Source organism: Podarcis cretensis, assembly GCF_951804945.1.
Source record: "Podarcis cretensis genome assembly, chromosome: 16".
Taxonomy (NCBI): domain Eukaryota; kingdom Metazoa; phylum Chordata; class Lepidosauria; order Squamata; family Lacertidae; genus Podarcis; species Podarcis cretensis.
The window spans coordinates 6,891,792-6,917,377 of record NC_137186.1 but is presented as its reverse complement, the minus strand read 5'-3'; the positions used below and the strand labels follow the sequence as shown (position 1 = coordinate 6,917,377).

The 25,586-nt window shown below is 43.2% G+C and overlaps 3 long non-coding RNA genes across 3 annotated transcripts; all 3 read left to right on the top strand.

The window, feature by feature from the left end:
• Positions 1-536: 536 nt before the first annotated feature.
• LOC307205816 lies at positions 537-3,070 on the top strand. The gene is made up of 2 exons (XR_013834073.1): positions 537-1,332; positions 2,471-3,070. It is a non-coding gene; the product is annotated as an uncharacterized lncRNA (long non-coding RNA).
• A 9,296-nt stretch (positions 3,071-12,366) lies between these two features.
• Positions 12,367-14,588, top strand: LOC307205815. The gene is made up of 2 exons (XR_013834072.1): positions 12,367-12,713; positions 14,058-14,588. It is a non-coding gene; the product is annotated as an uncharacterized lncRNA (long non-coding RNA).
• A 4,789-nt stretch (positions 14,589-19,377) lies between these two features.
• LOC307204625 lies at positions 19,378-22,869 on the top strand. The gene is made up of 3 exons (XR_013833761.1): positions 19,378-19,471; positions 20,340-20,532; positions 22,736-22,869. It is a non-coding gene; the product is annotated as an uncharacterized lncRNA (long non-coding RNA).
• Positions 22,870-25,586: the final 2,717 nt, after the last annotated feature.

Genomic DNA, 25,586 nt, shown 5'->3' with positions numbered 1-25,586 from the left:
CCTGGGGGGTCATCTAGTCCAACCCTCTACAACGCAGGAATCTCACAGCCATCCCTGGATGGACTTGAACCACCAACCTTATTGTTAATAGCCAGACACACTGACCCATCAGTCTGAGAGCCTTTCTGTATAAAGGTCCAGGTTCCCTGAGAAGAGGGATTGATTGTTAAACCACTCTGTTAATAGTAGCTCTGTGAGGGGAATAGGTGTCTCCTAACAACTCTCAGCACCTTTAACAAACCACAGTTCCCAGAATTCTTTGGGGGAAAGCCATGGCTGTTTAAAATGGCAATATATTGCTCTAAATGTACAAGGGGCTGCCCCCCGGCTCATATTGCTCATTAATTACTCTCAATTATTTATTACATTTCTTAACTGCCCATCATCCCAATGGCATCATAGTGTGTTGCTACACAACATACTGTGTAAGTTAAAATACACCATTTCAGCATATACACCAGTGGTAGTCAACCTATTTATACCTACCACCCACTAATGCATCTTTCTTGATAGTAAAATTTCCTTACTACCCCCCAGTTCTCGGTGGAGGGAGGATTCAGCTTGTGCCATAGAACCCCCTACTGCCCACCAACAGTCCTGAAATGCCCACTAGTGGGTGGTAGGGACTAGGTTGACAACCCCTGATATAAACAATAAAGCAGAGATAAAAATGGTAAGTTAAATCCCTTTGTTGACTCTTACACACAGTCCCTCCGCACTACTGTACCTTCACAGCTGCCTAATTCCGACAGCAGGAGGGTCCATATTCCATGGTTTTACAATTTCCTGGACCATCAAAGACTCTAGCACCCACACTCTAGATTTAGGCCTGTGGGCCTGCTAGGGGTTGTAGCCAAATGGTTTAGTCACACATAGTTCTAAAATGGAAGGTGTGTGGAAACGTTGGATGGAATCACCTTCCCCATGATGTGTCTTAAAGGCATCCAGAAAGACATTGTTCAAAAGGGTTGTCCTACTGGACGCTGCCTTTCTTTCTCCCAAAAGTTGCCCAATGTTTGTTGATCTGCAGGTTTCCAACAAAGGCAATTAATTACGTTACACAGCACAGAATCAGCCCCAGAACATGGTCAGGTGTCTGCAGTATTACAAAAGTGATCCCATTATTTCCTGGTGACACTTTTCCAAGGGGTGGGGCCCATCCATCGAAGAGTTGCTCATGGCTTGAAGGATGATATTGCTCACACTTGCTCAAGAGAGGGATTTCATTCCCAGAAGTAAGGCAAGGGGACCGTATAAAAGGTCTCACCCTCCAAGGATCCAGACATACACTTCTGATCTTCGCTACTGCAGCTTTTCCAGTTGGCATTTGAGGTAAGTCTGGAGATAACACCTGCTCTATTGATTGTATTTGTGGGAGGTTTGAACGTTGATTATTCAAGATGCATGGGGATAACCTAGTTTCTAAATTAGGTGTCTTTGGGTTGCATCTAAATGCATTCGACTTAGAATAGACACAATGAAATGAATGAACCTTTGTTAGCCATATCTATTGACTTCACTGGCTCTACTCTGAGGAGGATTTGCATTGGGTACAAATATTTGAAAACCAACAAACTGTAGGCATTGATGAACTAAGGAATCAAAAGAATCTTTGACTAAGTTAGAGCTGAGTTATCACAAAGAGAATGCAACTAGCCAGCAGTTTGAGTGGCACACACAGGGACATATGAAGAGTCACAGCTCGGTGGTAGAACATCTGCTTTGCCTGAAGAAGGTCCCAGACTCCACTCCCAGCATCTCTTTTTTTAATAATAATTTTATTAATTTTAATACAAATCCAATAAAAGCCACATTGTCACAATACCAAATTACAATCCAATTAAAAACAGAGACAAATATTCAAAAACTGAATTAAACAATTTGAGCATCTCAAGGTGCAGCCAAAATGGCCTCCTGTCTGAAACTAGCCCTGAAAGAACTTCCTTAAAGATGTTCTTCCTTAAAGATGCTAGGGAGCATTGTCGACTAAGACAGAAGCTTCTTTAGTCTGGATTACTTGCTTTGCAGGATGAGTAGAATGTCACAAACCTGTGGTATGTTGGGTGAGCCCCACAGCAGTTAAAATGTTGATTTCTTTACTTAACATTTGTATCCCACCACTTTTCCTCCAAGGAGCTCAAGGTGGTGTACATATTTCTGCTCCCCATCTTATCTTCACAACCACTCTGTAGGCTGAGAGTGTGGGACTGGCCGTAGGTCACTCAGTGGGCTCCATAGATGAGCAGGGATTCAAATCTGAGTCTCCCAGGTCCTAGTCCAACACTCTAACCACTATACCACACCGGCTTCATTTAGGAATGGATTTCATTTTCTAACACAGACAGAACATTATAGATGCCTCCTACAGGTAGGGAAGGCCACCATATTGTGAGCTGCTTAGAGTGAAGGAATAAGAAAGGTATGCTCCTGCTGGACCTTCTCTGAAAGGTTGTCTCTTCATTTCCCACAGGACTCCAGATTTGACCGATATCAAGATGTGCTCCCGCAACGATAGAGGATGCCACAACAAACCACAGGACTCCTGCCACAACAAACCACAGGACTCCTGCCACAGGGGTGGAAGTTCCTGCCATGAGGACAGAGGCTGCCAACAACAACCTCCCGTGGTCATCCCAGCTCCATGCATTCCTCCCGTGGTCATCCCAGCTCAATGCCCCAAACAACCTCCCGTGGTTGTCCCACCTCCATGCATCCCTCCCGTGGTCATCCCACCCCCTTGCCAGCAGCAGACGAAGCAAACCCCCCAGTGGCCACAGCAGCAGAAGTAGAGAACATGAGACTCCTGAGGAAGATGTGTTTGTTGGCTGAAGGGTCACCATCTTCTATTCTGAGTCATCGTTGGCTAAAAGAAGCGGATGAAGGATGGGGGATAGCTTATTGAATGCTTTTCTCTCTACATAAAATTGTTTCAAATATTTTCTCTGTCTAGCACTGAAATTCCAGTGTCTTTTCTCCACCCAGAAACATAATTTGGGGAGGAAAGTTAACTGTTTTCTGTTTTGGCCTCTGTTTGGGCAACAGTAATAATTAAAATCATACACAGAAATAAGACATGGTGCACTGTTTTCTTTGTATATCTGTAGCCTAAAGGGCAGGCCTGTTGAGAACCTTGAACTCTTATTTGTTTTGAAAAGAAAGTCAGGTTTCCAGTCCATAAGGACTTTGAACAATGTGTTTAGAGGGTGAAGGACAATATTGGCTTCTTAGCTGTGATTGGCTAAAAGAAAGAAAAATATTGATACACATCTTCCTCAGACAAAAACCATCTTTTCTCAATGGCACAGAAATACTCTGGCCTTTTACACCCCTTAGTATGTAATGTGTAAAATATTAACTTTTTGCTACAGTTTTACATGGGGTCACCCTCCAAGTGTCCCTATTTTCCAGCGACATGCCTGATTTAGAGAAGCCATCCCAGTTTCTGATTTGATCCTGGAATGTCCACTTTTCCTTAGGATATCCCTATTTTCATTGGAAAAATGTTGGAGGGCATGGAGTTATTATCCCCTGAGCTATCTGAAGGCAATCCTGGATTTTTTAATAATAACAACAGCAACAACAACAACAACAACAACAACAACAATGTTTTCTTATGTTCTTATATATGTTGAAAGCTGCCCCCCCAGAGTGGCTGGGGCAACCCAGTAAGATGTATGGGGTATAAATAGCAAAGTTGGCATTATGGAATGGCACGCCTCTATTTTCACCAGAGAAATGTTGGAGGGTATGAAAATCCAGACACAAACAAATTGTAGACCTTTCTTTATATATAAAAATGCCAAAGTTGTTTAGCATTTCTTTTTTCTTTAGAAAAACACAAAAATTGTCGAGCTTTTTAAAGAAGATCCCCAAATTCACAACACCCTCAATTTTTTGGTTATGTTGCCAAAAATCCAGGATGAACTGCTGCTTTTGGGAAATTCCACCTGGACATCACTTCCACCACTGAAATCTCACTAATGTCCGGGGGAACCCAGACATATGACAAGCCTACACTAATGTGTTTTCTGGGCACACTGGTGTCCTTTTTTACATTTGTGCTTAAATCCGGCATCTCCATTACCTCAACATTTCATTTTATTTGTGCATTTGTGGCTTAAAGGGTTTTCCCAGGTGCGGGTATATATAAAAAGGGAGAATTCCTGGGATGTCAAGATCCAGGTGTAGGGTTGCCATGTGTCCTCTTTTTTGAGGACACTTCCTCTTTTTCAGGCATAAAATTTGAGACAAATTGCATTTGTTTGCTTTGAACGGCTGTCATATTATCCTCTTTTTTGCACTTCAAAATACCGCAACCCTAGGTTTGGGGCATGTACTCTTTGGTGAGAGAAACTCAGGGGGAATTTAAAATCACAAAATAGGAAGCAAAGTAAAATGTTGCCATATAGGCTGTTGCCATGAGAGCGGCAAATGTCTCAAACTTTAGCTCAAGTGACCCCCAGAATTGCAAACTTTCAGTTCATCAACAAGTGTAAAATTTGCTAGTTCCAGATTCTCAATAATAGTTAGGAACTGTGTCACACAATGGTTGCTGTCTTTCTTGGACTCAAGCTTTATTCTGAATAGTTGCTGAAAACGCTTAATTGTAATAATAATAATAATAATAATAATAATAATTTTTATTTATATCCCGCCCTCCCCAGCTAAAGCCGGGCTCAGGGCGGCTAACAACAATCAAATAATCAAACAATCTGTCTGTGAGTCTATGCAGTCTGGGGCTATGAGCAGCGATGGAATTTTGAATATCCATTGTAAAAATAATTATGAAATGCCAAAAAGAATCAAAGTTATAGCAGGAAAAATACTTCAGTAATCGCCAGCAGAAGGGGGGAAAATTGCCTGGCTGCATGGGAAGGAGGAAGGATTCTTCCAATAACTCACAATAAGAAAAGTGCGAGAGAACAAAAGGGCTTTGTTTGGGAGAGACTAAAATTCAGGCTTTAAAAAAATCATTTTTAAAAGTCTTTGGGACATGAAGAAATTTTTTCTATCTGCAACTGCAGCCGCTAGGTTATTGGTTGCTAAAAATTGCAAATCAGAAAAAGTACCATCAGTGGCAGATTGGCAAAGCGTGTTCTCCATCACGGAGAGCATGTGTTGCGGTTGAGAATTCCAAGACACCTTGCTGTTTCTGGGCAGATGGTTTGGCCAACTTGTAAGCAGGGGTGGGCTGTTACTGGGGAAATTTAGATGTTGCCATTTAGTGATTGACAGCCCTATTTGTTAAATACAAGATACGCAGCGACGGACGTCCTCTTTCGCTGCTTGCTTCGGATCACCCGCCCTCCGTTCCCTAATGTTAGGCTGTTTGCTTGACCTTGCTATTGCCTGTCATGGGGTCGTCTGCTTTGGGGCAGGGGCCTGGTAGGAATTTTGCCATTTGGCTGATTAGTGTGTGCCACTTGGTTTTCGCCTACTGCGTAGCAAATCATCACAACTTGTAAGGTTTGTGGTTAGGCATTGGTCTGGAATTGGTTGCTGGGGGGAGTATGGATTCGGCTGTGCCTGCCCCCCAAAATGTTGCTGCTGGTGGAGGGGTATGGATTCAGCTGTGCCTGCCCCTCCAAAATGCTGCTGCTGCTGCTGCTGAAGGGTTTTACCATTAAAGGAACCCAGGGGCTCCCCCATGCTTTTGTCCAAAAACCCCTGGCAAGGGGCTAGGGCCACGCAAGCCCCTGGGAGCATGCTGGGGAGAGGTGAGGCATGGTTCCCAGTCCCGTCTCTCTCCCCAGGTGACTTACCCTTCCTGACTTCGTGAGGGGTGCGAATGTCAGAGCTGTTCCCGTGCGGGGGCAGTTAGTGCTACCAATGCCTAAGCAACCACTCACATTGCTGTATTTGAATAAAGTTGTGGCCAAAATTATGCCAAAGTGTCAATTGTATTTTCCTTTGGGGTGTATTGGAGACCTCGACACGCAACTTAATTTTTTTGAAATGATTGAATTAGCAAAAATGATGGCAACAATTAGAATGCAATCTAACCAAAATCTCAAACAGGAATGGAAGTGTGTAGATGAATATATGATTAAAAGATGGCTGAAAGAAGTGGGGTGCCAGAGTTATGCCAATGGCCTTTAGTGAATCAGCAATGTGGCAAGGTTGGGGGTATTTACCGTATTTTTCGCTCTATAAGACGGACCAGATCACAAGACGCACCTAGTTTTTGGAGGAGGAAAACAAGAAAAAAAAAAATTCTGAATCTCAGAAGCCAGAACAGCAAGAGGGATCGCTGCACAGTGAAAACAGCAATCCCTCTTCCTGTTCTGGCTTCTGGGATAGCTGCGCAGCCTGCATTCGCTCCATAAGACGCACACACATTTCCCCTTACTTTTTAGGAGGGAAAAAGTGAGTCTTATAATGCAAAAAATAGGGTATTTGGCAGGGACCTTCTTTTGCTTCGCGTTGCTGAACACCCCCCACCCACCTGTTAATTAGGTCGTGTTTGGCCTTGCTTTGGACTTCAGTTGGTCGCCTGTTTTGGAATGGGGGCTGGGTAGGAATTTTTTCCAATGTGGGCAGTTGGTTTTTGCCTAGCTCTTAACAATTGTCACAACTTTGTAAGGTTTGGCGGTTAGGCATTGGTTTAGGGGAATGTGGGGAGGGGAGGTGTGGCCATCTCCTGCCCCTCCAATGAACAGGGTATTCCGTTAAAGGAATCCAGGGGTCTGGATCTCGTCTGAAGACTGGAGACGGGCTAGAGCCATGCCAGGACCTTGGAAACCCCAGGGGTAAGCACCAGTCAATATACAGTGGTGCCCCGCAAGACGAATGCCTCGCAAGACGAAAAACCCGCTAGACGAAAGGGTTTTCCATTTTTTGAGGCACTTCGCAAGACGAATTTCCCTATGGGCTTGCTTCGCAAGATGAAAACGTCTTGCGAGTCTTGCGAGTTTTTTCCCTTCCCCCCCCCCTTTTTCTAAGCCGCTAATAGGGATGCTTCGCAAGACGAAAAAACCGCTAGATGAAGAGGCTCGCGGAACGGATTATTTTCGTCTTGCGAGGCACCACTGTAGGGTGGAGCAGGAGCCAGATATAGTTTGATACCAATGCCTACGTCAATACCAATCACATTGGTGTATTTTAATAAAGTTGTGGCCAAAATTTGCCTCTTAACATTTAAACTAAATTCTGTCCCCACTGTGTCTTTATTTCCGTGGGGGATGGGTTTTGGGGCTCGAAGCACAACAAGACTAAGGCTTTAGAAGCAAATTATAGATGGTATTGTAGAGATTAAGACTTAAACTATATTTTAACTGCTGCCATAACTGTATTGTTTATCGTTATATTGATTGTTAATTCAAACTTAATTTTATTGTGTTTCTGATTTGTTTCGTACGGTATGTGAGTCTGGTCTGGGACAGTAATAAATTCAATTCAGTTCAATTCAATGCATTGCTTGCTGTTTTAGAATAAAATCATTAATTTTCTTACTCATTTTCACTATTTTGTATTGCTTCTGAAACTCATTTTAAAAGAGCTACCTTGCCTTTGGCGAGACAACTTCTTAGCTGCTTTTAACCAAAAAGAAAGAAAGAAAATCTTATTGCGCATCTTCTTCCTCAAACAAAAATCATCTTCTATGACTGGCAATGAAATACTGTTGCCTTGTAAAGCAATGTGTGAAATAATAACTGCTTGCTGCAATTCTATTATATACAGTACTTACATTTCATTTGTGCTATCTGGACACACTGGTTTCCTTTTTACACTTGTGGTTATTTTGTTTATTTATTGAATTTATATACCAACCTATACCTGGGGGTCTCAGTGCGGTTCACAGAATAAAATCAAGATATAAAACCGTGAAATAGATAATAAAAATAAAAGCAATAGCCCCCCCCCCAAAAAAAAGACATGTTTTAAAAGGGCATAGGCTGTTGGGTTAAACCCAGCACCTCCAGTTTCACCTCAACATTTTCTCTGCGTGAAAATGAACTGAGGTCTCCTCATCCCATAATATCTCGTAAGGATGATATCATGCCTCTACCTGTATTTCCTGTTACACCTGTGAAGGGAATGAATGATGATTCTCTTTGTTGTATTCCAATATCCTCCTTGCTGCTGCAAGGGACTTGGGGAGACATAAACAAAACAAAACAGAATTTGCATTGGCAGGAAATATGATTTTATCATTAGAGATTGCATGGGTTGCTGCTGCTGCTGCTGTGTGTATGTGGATTCCAATGCTAATGGACTTCATTGTCCACCTATTGCAGGGTGGAGAAGATGAGGCTCAGCAATAAAGAGATGGCTTCACAATGGCTTGATTAAACATGACTGAAGCAGTGTTTAAAAGAGGGTGGGTGTTGTTTCAGATGTTTAGATGTTTACAGACACTCTGCATGTTTTAGATGATTTCCTGCCCTAGAATCTCCAGGTCTCAGTAATTTATAAATTATTGTGAAAAGAATTAAGAATAGATGTATTGGAAATTTGAGTTTGTAGCAATAATTATAGTAACAAAATGCGTAATTAGAAAGACTTTAGAAAACCATTAGTCGAGGCTGAAGGAAGTCTTAGGCTGCGATAGCCAAAAATTTTGAAATGATGTTTAAAAGGATGTTTTGCTGGAAAAACATGTATAAAAACTAATAAATTATTATTATTATTATTATTATTATTATTATTATTATTATTATTATTATCATTTAAAAAAGGAATCTCCAGGTCTCCATAAATTTCTGTCTGAAATCCTGGGTAAGGGCTGCCGGTCAGTCTGTACAGTCCTGAACTAGATGGATCAATTGGTCTGAGTGTGGGGAGATATAGTATCTGTATAGTATTGTATCTGTATAGTATAGTATCTTTAAAGTACTGTACATGACTTTCCCTAAAGAAGAATGGAGACTGTAGTTTGTTAAGGGTCCCCAGAATTGTACCTCTGTGAGGCGGAAATTAGGTAGAAGGCAGTTTCCTATTTTCCTTCATTACTTTCCCCATGCAAACTACTCGCACACAGTTCATGCACTGACTTGTGAACTGGCATGGAATGCAAGGCGTTTTCCCAGGGCAAAATTAACCCACAAGCGTATCACACTCTGAATGCCCTCAGTTGGGATTCAGGTTCTCTGTGAGATGATCCCCAGTGAAGAAGCTTCTGGTAATGCAAAAGGAATTACACTGCATTCTTAGAATTCCACTGCATTTACCACATATACACCAGCAAGAGGACATTTAAGGAGATATTAATGGGGCTGTGTTCTTTTTGTAGTTTTAGGACCAGCAGCTGCATTGGCTTCCAGCTTGTTTCCAGGTCCAACTCAAAGAGTTCACATTCCTGTTTAAAGCCACAAATGACTTAGGCCCCAGAAAGACCACCCTCTTCCATAGAAACAGTCTCAGGTGTTCAGATCAGCAGAGGAGGGCCTGTTGTGGTAGCTCTACCACCCTCAGAAGTTGGGGATGTGTGACCCAGGGAAGGGTGTTCTCTGTGGCAGCCTTTAAGCTGTGGAATTCCTTTCCCACAGAGGTGCCTCTGGTGCCTTCATTGTATAGTTTCCATCATATGCTGAAGAAACACTTCTTGACTATGGCCATTCTCACTTGATATGTAGTGTCACAAAGCATCCCAATCTGCAAGTGGTGAGAGAATCCCTTGGTTCTAGGTGCTTACCCAGGTTCAGTTTTCTTGGAATGAACTTCAGTGGCGACTGGGGTGTTTACACATGTACATAACTGGAGCATAGGATGGAGGAGCTCACAGCATTAACACCCCACAAAAGCTTGCTTCACATTACAGTGGTACCTCGGGTTACATACACTTCAGGTTACAGACTCTGCTAACCCAGAAATATTACCTCGGGTTAAGAACTTTGCTTCAGGATGAGAACAGAAATCGTGCTCCAGCGGCACGGCAGCAGCAGGAGGCCCCATTAGCTAAAGTGGTGCTTCAGGTTAAGCACAGTTTCAGGTTAAGAACGGAACTCCGGAACGAATTAAGTTCTTAACCCGAGGTGCCACTGTAGTTGTAGCTTTGGATCAAGCATGTCTCTGTGCCTTCAGCTTCCAACCTGCTTTCAGTTCAGCTAAACACACTCTCTCTGACCATGGTTCTCCTATGGATGCTTGTTTTAAACTAATGTTATTTTCACTTTTTGACAGTCTTAAATTACTATTATTATTTTTTTTAGGGGGGGGTTCTTATTGATGATTTTATCGCTTTATCTTTTCCGTAAAATGCTTTGTTTGTTTGTTCTTTACCATCAAGTGTTGTATAAAGATTATGAAATTAATTAATCAATTAACAAGGATCTGGCCAATGCCACACCATGCACTTAAACCATTATGGTTAAGAGTGGTAGCCTCGTAATCTGGGGAACCGGGCTCGCGTCCCTGCTCCTCCGCATGCAGCTGCTGGGAGACCTTGGGCCAGTCACACTTCTTTGAAGTCTCTCAGCCCCACTCACCTCACAGAGTGTTTGTTGTGGGGGAGGAAGGGAAAGGAGAATGTTAGCCGCTTTGAGACTCCGTCTGGTAGTGATAAAGAGGGATATCAAATTCAAACTCTTCTTCTTCTTCTTCTTCTTCTTCTTCTTCTTCTTCTTCTTCTTCTTCTTCTAAAGTTGAAACTCTCCCCCCCCCCCCCGCCGCCACCACCACCGACTGAGGGAATCCTGGCTAGTTTCTTGTCCTCCACTGATTAATATGCTTAAATTCATTGGGTTGCTGCGTCTGATCTGAGGTTGCGGGGGGGGGGGGGAGGCATGAATGGGAGAGACGGAGAGCTCTTGAGTGACTGATGGCCAGTCCCCACACACCCCAGTTGCCAAGAAGAATGAGTCCCAATCCTGGTGTAGAAGGGGAGGACAGCCCACCTTGCAACGTGGACAGAACACCCAAGAACTCCTGGCAAGGAGCCATTAACTGCACGAGGACAACACTCTGTGTGTCCACAGAGATAGGCACTATGGTCCATTCAAAGTGATGAGAGTTATCAGAAGGATACCCTCTTCCCCTTCCAGTGTTACAGTTCCTTGGTTTCCCTGGGAAGAGGGATTGATTGTTCAACTACTCTGAAAATTAATGCTGTTTAGGAGGAATCGGGGTCTCATCTCCCTTAAGAAACTACATCTCCCAAGATACTTTGAGGAAGAAGAAGAAGAAGAAGAGTTTGGATTTGATATCCCGCTTTATCACTACCCTAAGGAGTCTCAAAGCGGCTAACATTCTCCTTTCCCTTCCTCCCCCACAACAAACACTCTGTGAGGTGAGTGGGGCTGAGAGACTTCAAAGAAGTGTGACTGGCCCAAGGTCACCCAGCAGCTGCATGTGGAGGAGCGGGGAAGCGAACCCGGTTCACCAGATTATGAGTCCACCGCTCTTAACCACTACACCACACTGGAAGCAACGGCATCATAGTGCTTTAAATGTACTAGTGCTTCCACTCCCTGCACTTGTGCTACTCGCCAACCCCACCTACCCATCATTCCAAAGGCATTGTGGGGTCTCACTTCAGAAACAAAAAGCTGAAATACACATTTTGATATATGCACAATGAAGCAGAAATAAAAACAATGGCTAAAAACCCTTCGTTGACTCTTACACCCAGAATGCACTGCTGTATTCTCACAGCAACTGAACTCTCCTGTAAGTGTTAGTGTTCTTTAGTGTCAGATGTGTCCCTATTCCGGGAAATGTGAGGCTCCTGCACCATCATGGACTCTAGCAGCATATCCTCCGACATTTCTCTGATGAAAATAGGGACATCCTATTCCATCCTCTCCAACATTTCTCTGATGAACATAGGGACATCCTACCATACTCGACAACATTTCTCCAATGAAAATAGGGATGTCCCAAGGAAAAGTGGGACATTCCGGGATCAAATCAGAAACCAGGACGGTTTCTGCAAATCCAGGACTATCCCTGTAAAATATCAAACATAGTTCTATGGCAAAAACTGTGTGGAAACATTGAAAGAAACTGTAAAATATCAAACATAGTTCTATAGCAAAAACTGTGTGGAAACATTGAAAGAAACAATCATCTCCATGATCTGTCTTAAAATAATCCAGTAAAACATCACTCAAAGTGATTGTCCTACCAGATATTGCCTTTCCTTATCAGTAATAATAATAATAATAATAAATTTTATTTATATCCCGCCCTCCCCAGCCGAAGCCAGGCTCAGGGCGGCTAACAACACTAAAACAGTACAACATTATAAAACATTATAAAAATAAATTAAAATCAAAATTGATGGCAACCATAAACTAAAGTTTTGTAAAGATTGCCAAAGGAGGGAGTCAGGCTGCGCCCTGATAACAGTAACTGTTATCTTCCCCATGATCTGTCTTAAAATAATCCAGGAAGACGTCCTGTGATAGGTTTCTCCTGCCAGGCATTGTATTTATTTATCCCAAAAGTTGCCCAATGTTTGTTGATATGCAGGTTTCCGACAAAGGCAATTAATTAAGTTACACGGCACAGAATCACCCCTTGGAATGTGATTCGGCGCCTGCTGTATTGCATACATGATCCTATTATTTCCTGGTGGCACTTTTCCATGGGTGGGGCCCATCCATCGAAGATTTGCTCATGGCTTGAAGGGCAATATTGCTCACAATTGCTCAAGAGAGGAATTTCATTTCCAGAAGTAAGGCAAGGGGACCGTATAAAAGGTCTCACCCTCCAAGGATCCGGACATACACTTCTGATCTTCACTACTGCAGTTTTTCCAGTTGGCATTTGGGGTAAGTCTGGAGATACCACCCACTCTATTGATTATATTTGTGGGAGGTCTGAACTTTGAATATTCAAGATGTATGAGGATAACCTTGTTTCCAGATTAGGTGTCCTTGGGTTGCATCTAACTACATTCTACTTAGAATAGACACAATGAAATGAATGAACCTTTGTTAGCCATGTCTATTTTCCCCATGGGTATCCTCTGAGTAAAACTAGCATGGACTTTGAATACCATCTCTGGGCAGAGATTTTAAGTGAAGTCTGCTAGCAAGTAATTGACAGATTGTAGGCACTGGTGAACGAAGGAGTCAAGAGAATCTCTGGCAATGTTCTTAACTTGGTAGTAGAGCATCTGCTTTGCATACAAAAGGTCCTAGTTTCAGCTCCTGACATCTCCAGGTAGGGCTGAAATCACCCCCTGGAAAGCCACTGCCAATCACTGTGTAGACAATGTAGAAATAGCTCAGTGATCAATGATCTGATTCAGCATGTGGCCACTTCCTATGTTCATGGATAGGCTAGTCCTGATGGCACTAGAGTCCAAGGCATATTTTCTCCCTTAAAGAGATTAGGGAGCATTGTCACCTAAGGCAAGAGCTCCTTTAGTCTAGATCACTTGCTTTGCCAGATGAGCATACTGTATGTTCAGTCAAGGAGCAACAAAGGGGGTGATGGTTTCCCCCATTCTGAACCTCAATATAGGTACACGTTGGCCTCAGCTACTAGGAGCACAGAAAGCTGCCTTACGCTGAGTCAGGTACCACTGACTAGTCTAGATTAGTATTGTTAGCATTGATTGGCAGTGGTTTTCCAGAGATCAGAAAGGGGATAATCCCAAATCTACCAGGAGATGCTAGATTGACTAATGGTTTTTGTTCCTGTTTATATGTTCCTGTTTTACAAAATTAGATATCCAGTGTACATTGGGTGTACATTGAGTGAGACCCACAGCAGTTAAAATATGTATTTATTTACTTAAATTTGAATTGCATCATCATTCCTCCAAGGACCTCAAGATACGTAATTTTCCTCCTATACATTTTATCTTCACAACTCTGTGGAGTAGGCTGGCCTGAGAGGACTTGACTGGCTCAAGGTCACCCAGTAAGATTGGTGGCTGGGTAGGGATTTAAACTCAAGTCTCCTAGATCTTAGTCTGGTGCTGTAACCACTAAGCCACACTGGCTCCATTTAGAAATTGATTTCAGCTTCTAACACAAACAGAACGTTATAGATGCCTCCTACAGGGAGGGAAGGCCACCATATTGTGAGCTGCTTTGAGTGGAAGACTAAGAAAGATATGCTTGTGCTGGACCTTCCTTGAAAGGCTATTTCTTCATTTCTCACAGGATTCCAAATTTGACCGATATCAAGATGTGCTCCCGCAACGATAGAGGATGCCGCAACAAACCACAGGACTCCTGCCAACAGCAACCTCCTGTGGTTACTCCACCTCCATGCAACCCTCCTCAGGTTGTCCCACCACAGTGCCCAAAACAACCTCCCGTGGTCATCCCACCTCCATGCATTCCTCCTGTGGTTGTCCCACCCCCTTGCCAGCAGCAGACGAAGCAAACTCCCCAGTGGCCAGGCCAGCAGAAGTAAAGGAGACTTGTCTCCCAAGGAAGACCTGTTTGGTGTCTGAAGGGCCAACATGTTCTGTTGTGAGCCGCCTCTGGCTGAAAGAAGCGGGACACCCCCCAGAACCTATTGCATGTCTTACTCCCTGTATTAAAACGTTATCAGATATTTTCTCCATCTGGAACGGAAACCCAGCATCTTTCGTTCATCCTGAAATGTGATCTGAAAAAGAAATATCCCTTTTCTGTTTTGGTTCCTATTTGGACAACAGTAACCAATAAAATCATATGCTAAGCTAAGACTGTATGTTGTAGTTCTATTATTCCTTACACTGGTGTTCCTTTTTACATCTGCTGCACCTCAACATTTTCTTTGTGTGTGTATTTGTGAGTTAAAGAGGAACCAGTGGCACTCCAGATGTTGCTGAACGACAGATTCCACCAACCCCTTGCAGCATGGCCAGGAATGCTGCGGCATGTGATTCTGCAGCATCTCAAGGGCCAATGTTTCCCCAGACCTATGTTAGCATCTTGTAAAGGTAAAGGGACCCCTGATCATTAGGTCCAGTCGTGGCCGACTCTGGGGTTGCGGCGCTCATCTTGCTTTATTGGCCGAGGGAGCCGGCGTACAGCTTCCGGGTCATGTGCCCAGCATGACTAAGCCGCTTCTGGCGAACCAGAGCAGCGCACGGAAATGCCATTTACCTTCCCGCCGGAACGGTACCTATTTATCTACTTGCACTTTGATGTGCTTTTGAACTGCTAGGTTGGCAGGAGCAGGGACCGAGCAACGGGAGCTCACCCCATGGCAGGGATTCAAACCACCGACCTTCTGATCAGCAAGTCCTAGGCTCTGTGGTTTAGCCCACAGCGCCACCCGCATCCTTAGCATCTTGAGGGAACCCTAAAAATGAGATAAAATCAAGTGTCTAGTCCATGTGGCTATGATTTGTATTTGAAAACCAGCAGACAGTGTGTGAAGAAATCTCTGGGTGCCAGAGGAATGAGCAGAACCTCCTGGTGTGTGGAAATACAACTCTATACAGGGGGAACAAGGGATTTCCTAACAACTCTCAGCAGCCTTAACAAACTTAAGTCCCCAGGATTCTTTGACGGGAACCACAAATGGTTAAAGTTGGATCACGATTGCTTTAAATGTAAGGTGCAGATGGAGTGAAAGCTAATCCACAGTGGAAAGAACATAAGAAGACCCCTGCTGGATCAGGCCAATGGCCCATCTAGTCCAGCATCCTGATGTTTTTGGTGAGCCTACAAGCAAGGCATGGGTACCAGAGCACTCTGCCCAGCAGATTTCCAGCAAATGGCATTCAAAGGGCTACTGCCTTTGACAGTGGAGGCAGACTCCATCCATAGTGGCGAGCTGCATAGGGTCACCATATTTCAAACAGTGAAAATCTGGACAGAAAATTTGTTGAGTTTTTTTGGGGAGGACAAAGTTGCTGAATATTTTATTTTTATTTTTTGAGCTATTTTAAGGGGAAATTGGCATTTCCAACATGAGCTGCCCTATGTCCAGATTTTTCTGGACATTTGGCTGATTTCTACCCAGACACTGTTAAGGTATGACTCCGGACGTATGGCAACCCTAGAACTGAGAGCCTTGCTCCCCAAATTCAAGAGACAACCAAAACCAAACTCTTTTTACAAATAAAGGAGATCGAGCAAGACAACCTGCCCACAAAATATCATGGTATCTGCACACTGGGACCAATACCTAAATTCGAAAAGTGTCTGTAACTGGAAATGAACTGAGGTGTCTCCTCATCCAATAATCTCTCATAAGGATGATGTCATGCCTCTATCTATCTTTTCTATGAAGAACAGGAATGATGGCTCTCTTCGTGGTATGCTAATATCCTCCTTGGCACTGCAAGGGATTTGGGGAGACGGGAACAGAAATATTTACATTGGCATGCAATATGATTTTGTCGTTAGAGACTGCACTTCAGGCGCTGAGAAAGCACTGTGTGCCTGTGGATTCCAGTGCTAATGGAGCTCATTATCCACATATTGCAGGGTGGAGGAGACGAGGCTGAGAGATGGAGAGATAGCTTTACACTGGCTTATGACAACCCTGTGATGCATTTTTCTCTCAGCAGGGTTGCCTTCAGATATCTTCTAAAAGTCAAACAACCATTTGACTTTTAGAAGATATCTGAAGGCTGGGAGGACATTCCACAGGGCGGGTGCGACCACCAAGAAGGCTCTCTACCTGGTTCCCTGCAACCTCACTTCTTGCAGTGAGGGAACCAGCAGAAGACTCTTGGAGATGAACCTCAGTGTCCGGGTTGAATGATGTGGGTGGAGACGCTCCTTTAGGTGTACTGGGCCGAGGCCATTTAGGACTTTAAAGGTCAATACCAGCACTTTGAATTGTGCTCGGGAACGTACTGGGAGCCAATATTGTGACTGGTTAGGTAGGCCAAAGAAGCATGCCTCAAGTTGCAGCTGCAAATCTCACAAAATTTAAATTGCCCTCCTAAGTTTTATTCTTAGACCATAAAGAAGGCTGATCGCCGAAGAATTGATGCTTTTGAATTGTGGTGCTGGAGGAGACTCTTGAGCATCCCATGAACTGCAAGAAGATCAAACTTATCCATTCTTAAGGAAATCAGCCCTGAGTGCTCAGTGGAAGGACAGATCCTGAAGCTAAGGCTCCAATACTTTGGCCACTTCATGAGAAGAGAATACTCCCTGGAAAAGACCCTGATTTTGGGAAAGATGGAGGGTAAAAGGAGAAGGGGACAACAGAGGACGAGATGGTTGGATAGTATTCTCAAAGCTACCAGCATGAGTTTGACCAAACTGTGGGAGGCAGTGGAAGACAGGAATGCCTGGCGTGCTCTGGTCCAGGGGGTCACGAAGAGTCGGACACGACTAAACGACTAAACAAGTTTTATTCTCAGTCCAAAAGCCTCATGCTCCCTCAATTTGCTGAAATGTTTGCAATTTAAGATACCTTAAAAAAATTCAATATTGATATTTACAATAGAAAAATAGACTCCAGTCAGGCTACAACCAATAAACATTTAACAAAATGTACTGAGTATACAGGTAGATAGCCGTGTTGTTCTGCCGTAGTTGAAACAAAATAAAAAAATTCCTTCCAGTAGCACCTTAGAGACCAACTAAGTTTGTCATTGTTATGAGCTTTCGTGTGCATGCACACTTCTTCAGATACCAAGAAGAAGTACTGGAAGGATTTGCACTGAGTATGTTTGAGCTTGGGAAGGAGTGTGTGTTACTGCAACCTGCTGTAGACCACCTTGGGGCAGGTAAGGTATATAAACCTTCCAAATGAATAACTAAAAACTGTATTTGTATTTTATTGCATTTTCTCTCGAAGCTCAACACCTTTGATAGCTTCCAGCTGCAAAACTGTTTACAAATCTGCCAAATAAATTTTACTATATAATAAAAATGCAAGGTTGTCGTGCAACTCCAGTGTGAAGACAGAACAGCAAGCAGACTGGTAAGCAAGGAAGCAGCAGTGGTGTCAGGCAGCTCAAGTTGATATCAGGCATGCATGCTCATTGTACTGTTTTCAACTCACTGCTCAGGTCCTTTGTATTATTAAAATGACTTCGCTAAAAAAAAAAAAGGTGGGATATGAATGAAACAAACAAACATGGAAGTAAAGTAATATGCTACAACTGTAAGGGAATTGCTGCTGTCACCCTATTGGGGTTTTCCGAACCTCACCTGGTAGGGTTATTATCTCGTTGTTGATTATCTGTGTTCAAACAATAATGTGTGCAAAAACAGTTTTCAAAGCACTGAAAAATAACAATAAAAATTTAAATAAAGAGGAAAATGAGCCAAAACACAAGAAGGCTCGTCTATTTCCTCTCTCTCCCTTTTTTTTTCCTCCCCCCCCTCCTTCTTTCCTTTCCCTTTTTCCTTTTTTCTTTCCCATAATGGCTTATGTTCTATGCCATGTAGTGAATTTTTTTTTTGCAGTTTTTTTTAGCTTTTTTCCATTACTATTATTAAGGATTTTTCTTTTGTAATTTTGGTTGTTTATATTTATCTGTATTTGTTTAAAGCAAAATAAAAGTATTAAAAAAAATAAAAAATGTAAATAAAATTTAAAGGTTTAGTTCATTAAATCCATACATCATTTCCCACTAAAGAAAAAGTGATATATAGTCATTTGTAATGAAATTGTGTGAATGTTGTTAAAAATACAAATGGGTATTCACCTGGCACTGAACTGATGACAGGCTTAGCACCAGATGGGTCTTCCTGGAGAGATCATTATGCAGACAGAGAGCTTCTGCAGAGAGGGCCCATTCTCCCATTGCCAACTCCTCGACCTTCCCTGGAGGTTAACCATAAAGAGAAGGATCTGTGGCTATGATCTCAGGATCGGACAGGCTCATAAAAGGAAAGCAGGCTGGGAGGGAGGCGCAAATAGACAGACTTAGAGTCGGCTTCTTCATTCTAGTGGAATGTTCTCATTAGCAATGAAGCTGATACGATCATGCAGCAATGTGTTTGGATCTTCCCCAATTATATTGCCTTATCAAATAGTCCTTCTCGTTGTGGAATGCCCTCTCCAGTAAACTGCACCCATCCGCATGATTATTACATTTCAGGAGGAATTTTAAAATATTCCTGTTTAAGCGGGCATTTTGTGGGCTGTTCCTGGCAAACCTCAAGATCGATGGATGGGAGCATGTTTCTAATTGCAATTGCACTATTTTAACCGCAACTGCTTTTAGGTGTTTGCAATTGCTTTGAGGGTGGTCCATTCTGCTTTAGAATGATTCTCCTTTGGTTTGTGTATCTCTTTGCTGCTCTGAGCCCCTTGTTTCCATGCCCTATTGACGGAAAGCTCTGCAGTGCAAGGCTACCATTTCCAGAAAATTCATTTAGAGTGCTATTAAAAGTGTCAAAGGCAGGCACCGCCCTTTAATTAGTTTTGGACTAACATGCAGAGGACAAATGACATACAAGATGAGATAAACATCAGAAGAGGTGACTCGGAAGATAATTGCTGTGAGTGATGAAAACATTAAGTGGAAGCATTTCTTTGTAAAGATGCTGGTCATGACTAGATATCAGAAACAGGGCTTGGCAGGTGGTATATAAACCTATCCCACCACTGTGCTCCCCATTCAGTTGATTCCAGTGACAGAAGTGCCTTCTCAGTGTTTACAGTAAGCCTTTTCCCCCAATTTCATTTTTCTTTTCTTTATTTAACCATTCAGCCAGATACCTTTCTTGCAAATGAACAGAGGCGAAGCAACCTGCTCCGATACCTGGAGCGGCACCCGTCCTGGGGGGTGGGGCTTGGTGTGCGTCCCGAAGGGCGTGGCGCACCACCAGTAGGAGGAATGGTGCGCATCCTGGGGGCCTGGCAAATGTCCCGGGGGCTTGGCACACATCCGGGGGGTGCGCTGCGTGCCCCAGGGGTACCACCAATTGGAGGTTGGCATTTTGTCACCACCCCCCTTTGGAATGACACCCAGGGCGGACCGCCCCCCCACCTCGGAATGCCCCTGCAAATGAATTTGACTCCAGTTCCTTGTTCTCCCCCCAATAGTGAATTCAGCTGGGTATCATGCGGTAGAGTTCAGCAGGCCACTTGGCCTTTAATAGTTTTTCTATTTTGCAGGCACAATAGGAGATTATAAATGCTTCTGTGTGTGTGTGTGTGTGTGTGTGTGTGTTTAAAAATGCCATATGCTTATTTGATTGCAAACAGCTTTCAGAGACTACCTGGTCTGGAAGTTTCTAATGCAAGGAAACAAATGAATAGATTTACCTTGCCTCGTTAAACCCAATCACAGATGCAGTGAACACAAATTGTTGCACCACAGGGGAAACAGGCCAGCTCAACTTTCAGAGATGGGGAGAGCCTTCCAATTAAGTGTGGAGAAACAGTCTCTCCCCCCCCCCCAGCCTAATTTGTTAGAAGCTGCTAAAAATCCCAGCGTATTGAATCTGAGTGCAGGTGTTCTTTATTAGGCTCTCAAGGCCAGCTCTAAGGAAAATTAGTTAATTAAGAACTTGTGGTGCAAACAGGTGTTCGCTGCTTTATGATAGAAGGACTGAATGCCCATTTTCTCAAAGGCTTAACCACCTGTACTTCCTGATTGGCTGCCTCTGGTTATGAGACTTGGACCAGTATTCCCTTAAATGTTCATCATGAAGGTGCAGTTGCTTGCCATGATGCCAGATTGAAGTTCACCTTCCTGCTCAACTTCCAGTATTTTGTGTAAGTGTTGTTAGTCTTTAGCCGGATAAGACAGTTTTGTTGTTTTCTTTGCTTCTAAGTTGCTTTAACTTGTGTTGCCCTTTGAAATTCTCTTTCTCTAATGAACCTTGCTTTTTAAAATTGTGTGTGTGTGTGTGTGTGTGTGTGTGTGTGTGTGTGTGTATAATGGCTTTTCATTTAAGCTCCTGGACCTGTTAACCTTGGTTGTACCCTGAAGATGGGTCAGTCATCACATGAAGACTCTAGGACAGCGGTTCTCAACCTGTGGGTCCCCAGATGTTGGACTACAACTCCCATCATCACTAGCTAGCAAGGCCAGAGCTCAGGGATGATGGGAGTTGTAGTCCAACAACATCTGGGGACCCACAGGTTGAGAACTGCTGCTCTAGGAAATGTTAAAGTATTTAAGTGGTTGGATTTCAAGGAGAATAACCCTGCAATTTAGCCTTTCACAGTGCATTGTTTGTTTTTGCTCTCTTTAATGCCAAGATTGCTTCCAAGAATATTAGAAAACATATAAACCAATCTATTACATTCAAAATAATTAAAAATCCATCCATATGCATGGGTGCCATGTAAAGTGAGGGGGCAGCATTATGAAGTATGGAGGAGAGGGAGCCATAAACCATGCAAGAAGGATGTGCTATCTAGCCACACAGCTTACAATATAAACACACAAAAATTAACAAACAATAACAAACTGTGCAGTACACAGTGAAACTATGGAATTTATTCCCACAAAAGATAGTAATGGCCACCAACTTGGCTTTAAAGCAGATTGGATAAACACATGGCATATAAGGCTATAAGTGCCTACTAGACACAATGGCTATGTTCTAGTTCCACTGTCAGAAGCAAGAAGCCTCTGAATGTGAAGCCAGTAATTGGGAATCACATGTGGGGAGAGGACTGTTGCGTTCAGATTGTGCTTGCAGAGTTTGCATAGTTCTTGCACAGTTCCTCTGTGAGAACACGATGCTGGATGAGATGTGTCGGTTTTCATTTCTTAGTGCAGAAAGTATTGATCTGATGTGTAGAGATCTTTCCTATTCCAATTAATTCAAAAGGGTTCTGGGAGCTTCTCTGTGTGAAAGAAACAAGCAGAAGGTTCATGATGTTTGAGTTATTCCTTCAGAGAAGCTGAGTACAGCTGGCTAAAACTGGTTCTGTTTCTGTTATCTCTTTTTCAAGGTCATGCTGACTATTAAAGTAAGGCCAGAAGGAGCCTGGATTTCATACTCTTTCTATGTATTTCCCTTCTGGCGTGGTGTTCTGTACATAGTATGCTTAGGGTTAAGGTTTAGACTTGTTGTAAGTGTTTGTAAGTTAAAGTCTGCTGCAACTGGTTTTCTTATGGACAGTGCCAATCCTGAATGTATTGGATTTGTGACCATCATCTAGCACCTAGCATCTAGATCAAGGGAAGTAATAGTGCCACTGTATTCTGCTCTGGTCAGACCTCACCTGGAGTACTGTGTCCAGTTCTGGGCACCACAGTTCAAGAAGGACACTGAGAAACTGGAACGTGTCCAGAGGAGGGCAACCAAAATGGTCAAAGGCCTGGAAACGATGCCTTATGAGGAACGGCTAAGGGAGCTGGGCATGTTTAGCCTGGAGAAGAGGAGGTTAGGGGTGATATGATAGCCATGTTCAAATATATAAAAGGATGTCACATAGAGGAGGGAGAAAGGTTGTTTTCTGCTGCTCCAGAGAGGCGGACACGGAGCAATGGCTCCAAACTACAAGAAAGAAGATTCCACCTAAACATTAGGAAGAACTTCCTGACAGTAAGAGCTGTTCGACAGTGGAATTTGCTGCCAAGGAGTGTGGTGGAGTCTCCTTCTTTGGAGGTCTTTAAGCAGAGGCTTGACAACCATATGTCAGGAGTGCTCTGATGGTGTTTCCTGCTTGGCAGGGGGTTGGACTCGATGGCCCTTGTGGTCTCTTCCAACTCTATGATTCTATGATCATGCTCATTTGCCTTCAGTAGCGGTAAAGCTCTGCTGAATGAAATATTAATTGCCTCTGGTCTATTTTTGGGGAATCTTGCAACGTGTTTAAGTTGTTACTTTGCTAACTCCACATTGGAATCTACCCTGGATCAATATTGAGTAGACTTCCATGACATGTTGGACTATGCTGAGCCTTTAGCCTGATCCAGAAGGTCTCTTCTTATTCCCTACTGTTGCATTCTTCTTCACAGACTGGTCCTGCAGTGCTACAGCATCCTCCATGGCAGCTCTCGGCACAAGCCAATCGCCCGCCATTTTGACATTCTCCAGCAGGACGGCCCCAATAATCCCGACAGCCTCCCGAAGGCCTGCGGACACAGCACGACCCTCTTTGGCAGCAGTACTCTGTGGCTGTACCAGTGCAGAGAGTTCGGCTGCCATAGCAGCGGTAATTGTGGCCTCCTCTGATGGGCAGATCTTTGTCACAACAAGTCATGCAACAAGTGTTATTGCCATAGCAAAATGGCGTGCGGCGGGTATCCAGCCAAGAACCTGCAGGGTCGTACCATACTGAATTCAAGTTGAAGTATGACTCTCTCCCAGAAGAGCAGGTCATTATGTATCCAGATGAGGAGCAGGGGGCTGGAAGAATAGAAAACAAATTGGCAAGTGGTCCAAAAGATAGTCCAGCATAGCTTTGCTTCCACAAACCACAGAAGTAATTAAATGATAGATCACTGTATATCTATGAGCCCTGGTGGATCAGGCCAGAGTCCAGTTACTCTAGCATCCTGTTCTCAGAGTGGCCAACATATTTATTGCATGGTCAATGCCTCCCTCCCCTTCACACTTCACAATGCCTCTGCCCCACAAGGCACTGGTGGACCTGTGGCTGATGTAGAGATGGGAAAGAAATTGATTTCAGTTTGTCTTTAAAGGCAAAGCTGCCAAATCTGCATTTTCTGAAACAATATGCGAACCAAATGACAACGATCCTTTGAAATTTGCTCATCTCTGAACTTTGCAATGCAGTTCGTAAAAATGCATAGACTGCAGAGTACATAAAAATGCACGTATTGGTGAAAATAACATACCAAAACACTTTTTATTAGGGTAAATTGGTAACCTCCATTTTCATTTTCTTAAAAAAAAGAAAAGAAAAAGAGAATCCTCCTGAAAATTCACCAGCATCCTAGTGCGAAATTCTGCTAAAATACACATTTTTAATGCATTTCCCCTAATATGTACATTTTTGCAAAGCAATTTCCCCCATGTAAAGTTTTTTTTATTTTATTTTTTACTAATATATAAATGTAGGATCCAACTTCTGGGGGCTGAGGGGTTCCCCCCCCTGAAATATTTGAAGGGGCCAGGGGGTCCCAAAGTTGATGGGCATTGCCATTCAAATGACGTGCTTGCACTGCATCATGTGATTGATTATGCTAGGTGGGACTTCCCTGCCCCCCCCCCCAAAAAAAATGATTCAAGTTGGCACCTCTGGTATAGAAACACTTTCCCAAGCATATGCCCCCTTTTTTGGTGCACATTACAGTGGTACCTTGGGTTAAGTACTTAATTCATTCCGGAGCTCCGTTCTTAACCTGAAACTGTTCTTAACCTGAAGCACCACTTTAGCTAATGGGGCCTGTTCTCAATTTCAGTTCTCATTCTGAAGCAAAGTTCTTAACCCGAGGTTTAGTGGAGTCTGTAACCTGAAGCGTATGTAAACCGAGGTACCACTGTACTTGAATAGAGAATGGCATTACAAAATTCAGAAAAGTGCAAATTTCAAAGTGTGGCAGTACTTCAGTTCACATATCAATTTTGAAAGTGCAAATTTCGTAAGTTGACTTTTCAAGGCAAGCTGAAGCAAATTTCTTCATCACCCCTTGTCCCAACAGCCACTAGCCAACTTGGCATCTAATCTCCTTTCGAACAAATCTGGTGGGTGCTCAATAGAGACAACGAACCTTGAAAGTATGTTGAACTAGTAAGTGCAAAAAAATAAACTCAATACCATATATTTATACACCATATATCTATATATACACATACTAGGAGCTGCTGCCCTTGCTCTTTTCACTTGCCAACCCTCCCTACCTGCCAACATTTTTGCCAATGTCCCTTCCCCGACACCAGTCCTCCTCCCATTACACCTTACACACTTTTCACCTATCGCATCCTAGCTTGTCCCACCCCTTCTGCCCACAGCTCCCCCAAGCTCCTCTCCCAGCTCACCTCAACTCCCAGCCCCTTTTCAAGGAGGGAGGAGGCGCTTCCCACAGGGGCTTGCTAAACCGCTGTGTGAAGTGTCTCCCTCCCTCCATTTAACCTCGCCGCAGCAACACTTGATTGAGGAGGAGTGCTTCACAGAATGGCATGCTAAGCTGTTCTGTGATGTGCTCTCCCCTCTCCATTAAGAAAGACACACATAAACTCTTGCTATTTGTCATGCTGGAGTTGGCAAGGCTACCTATTGGTGGTGACACAACCTGCCAAGTTTGATGAGAGAGAGAGAGAGAGAGAGAGAGAGAGAGAGATGATTGATAAGAAAATCTTCTAGTCCATGACCAGAGAGATCAACAAATGCCAACAATAATATCAACAAACTATAATATATAGTGTTATTTTTTTTAAAAAAAACCAATGACTCAATAAACAATATTCCTCAATAAATAGGTAATCTGAAAGCACTTCTAGTTTTATGAGAAAGGGAGAAAAAAAGCTTCCTTATGCCTGAATCATGAAATCCAAGCTATCCTCATCTCCCATGGATTGTTATAAATGCACATGACTCACATCTGCTAGAATAATTACCAGCAACACTTTGATGTGCGGAAAGTTAATTGTGATGCTGCTTTCAAGAAGTGTCTTAAAATGATTTCCATTCGCCAGCATTCTGAGCATACCTGAAAGTTAACCCTACCTTCTCTCTTCTGGAAGAGCTTTTTCTGACACTCAGAAGCCATTGTCTTATTTCTCTGGCAAAATAATCCACTTGGATTTCTGCACAACCATTGGATTATAACCACTCTGTTGTGATCCTCTCCAAGCAGTTTAAACCTCACTGGAAGACATGTTTGCATGTTATGAGATGAAATT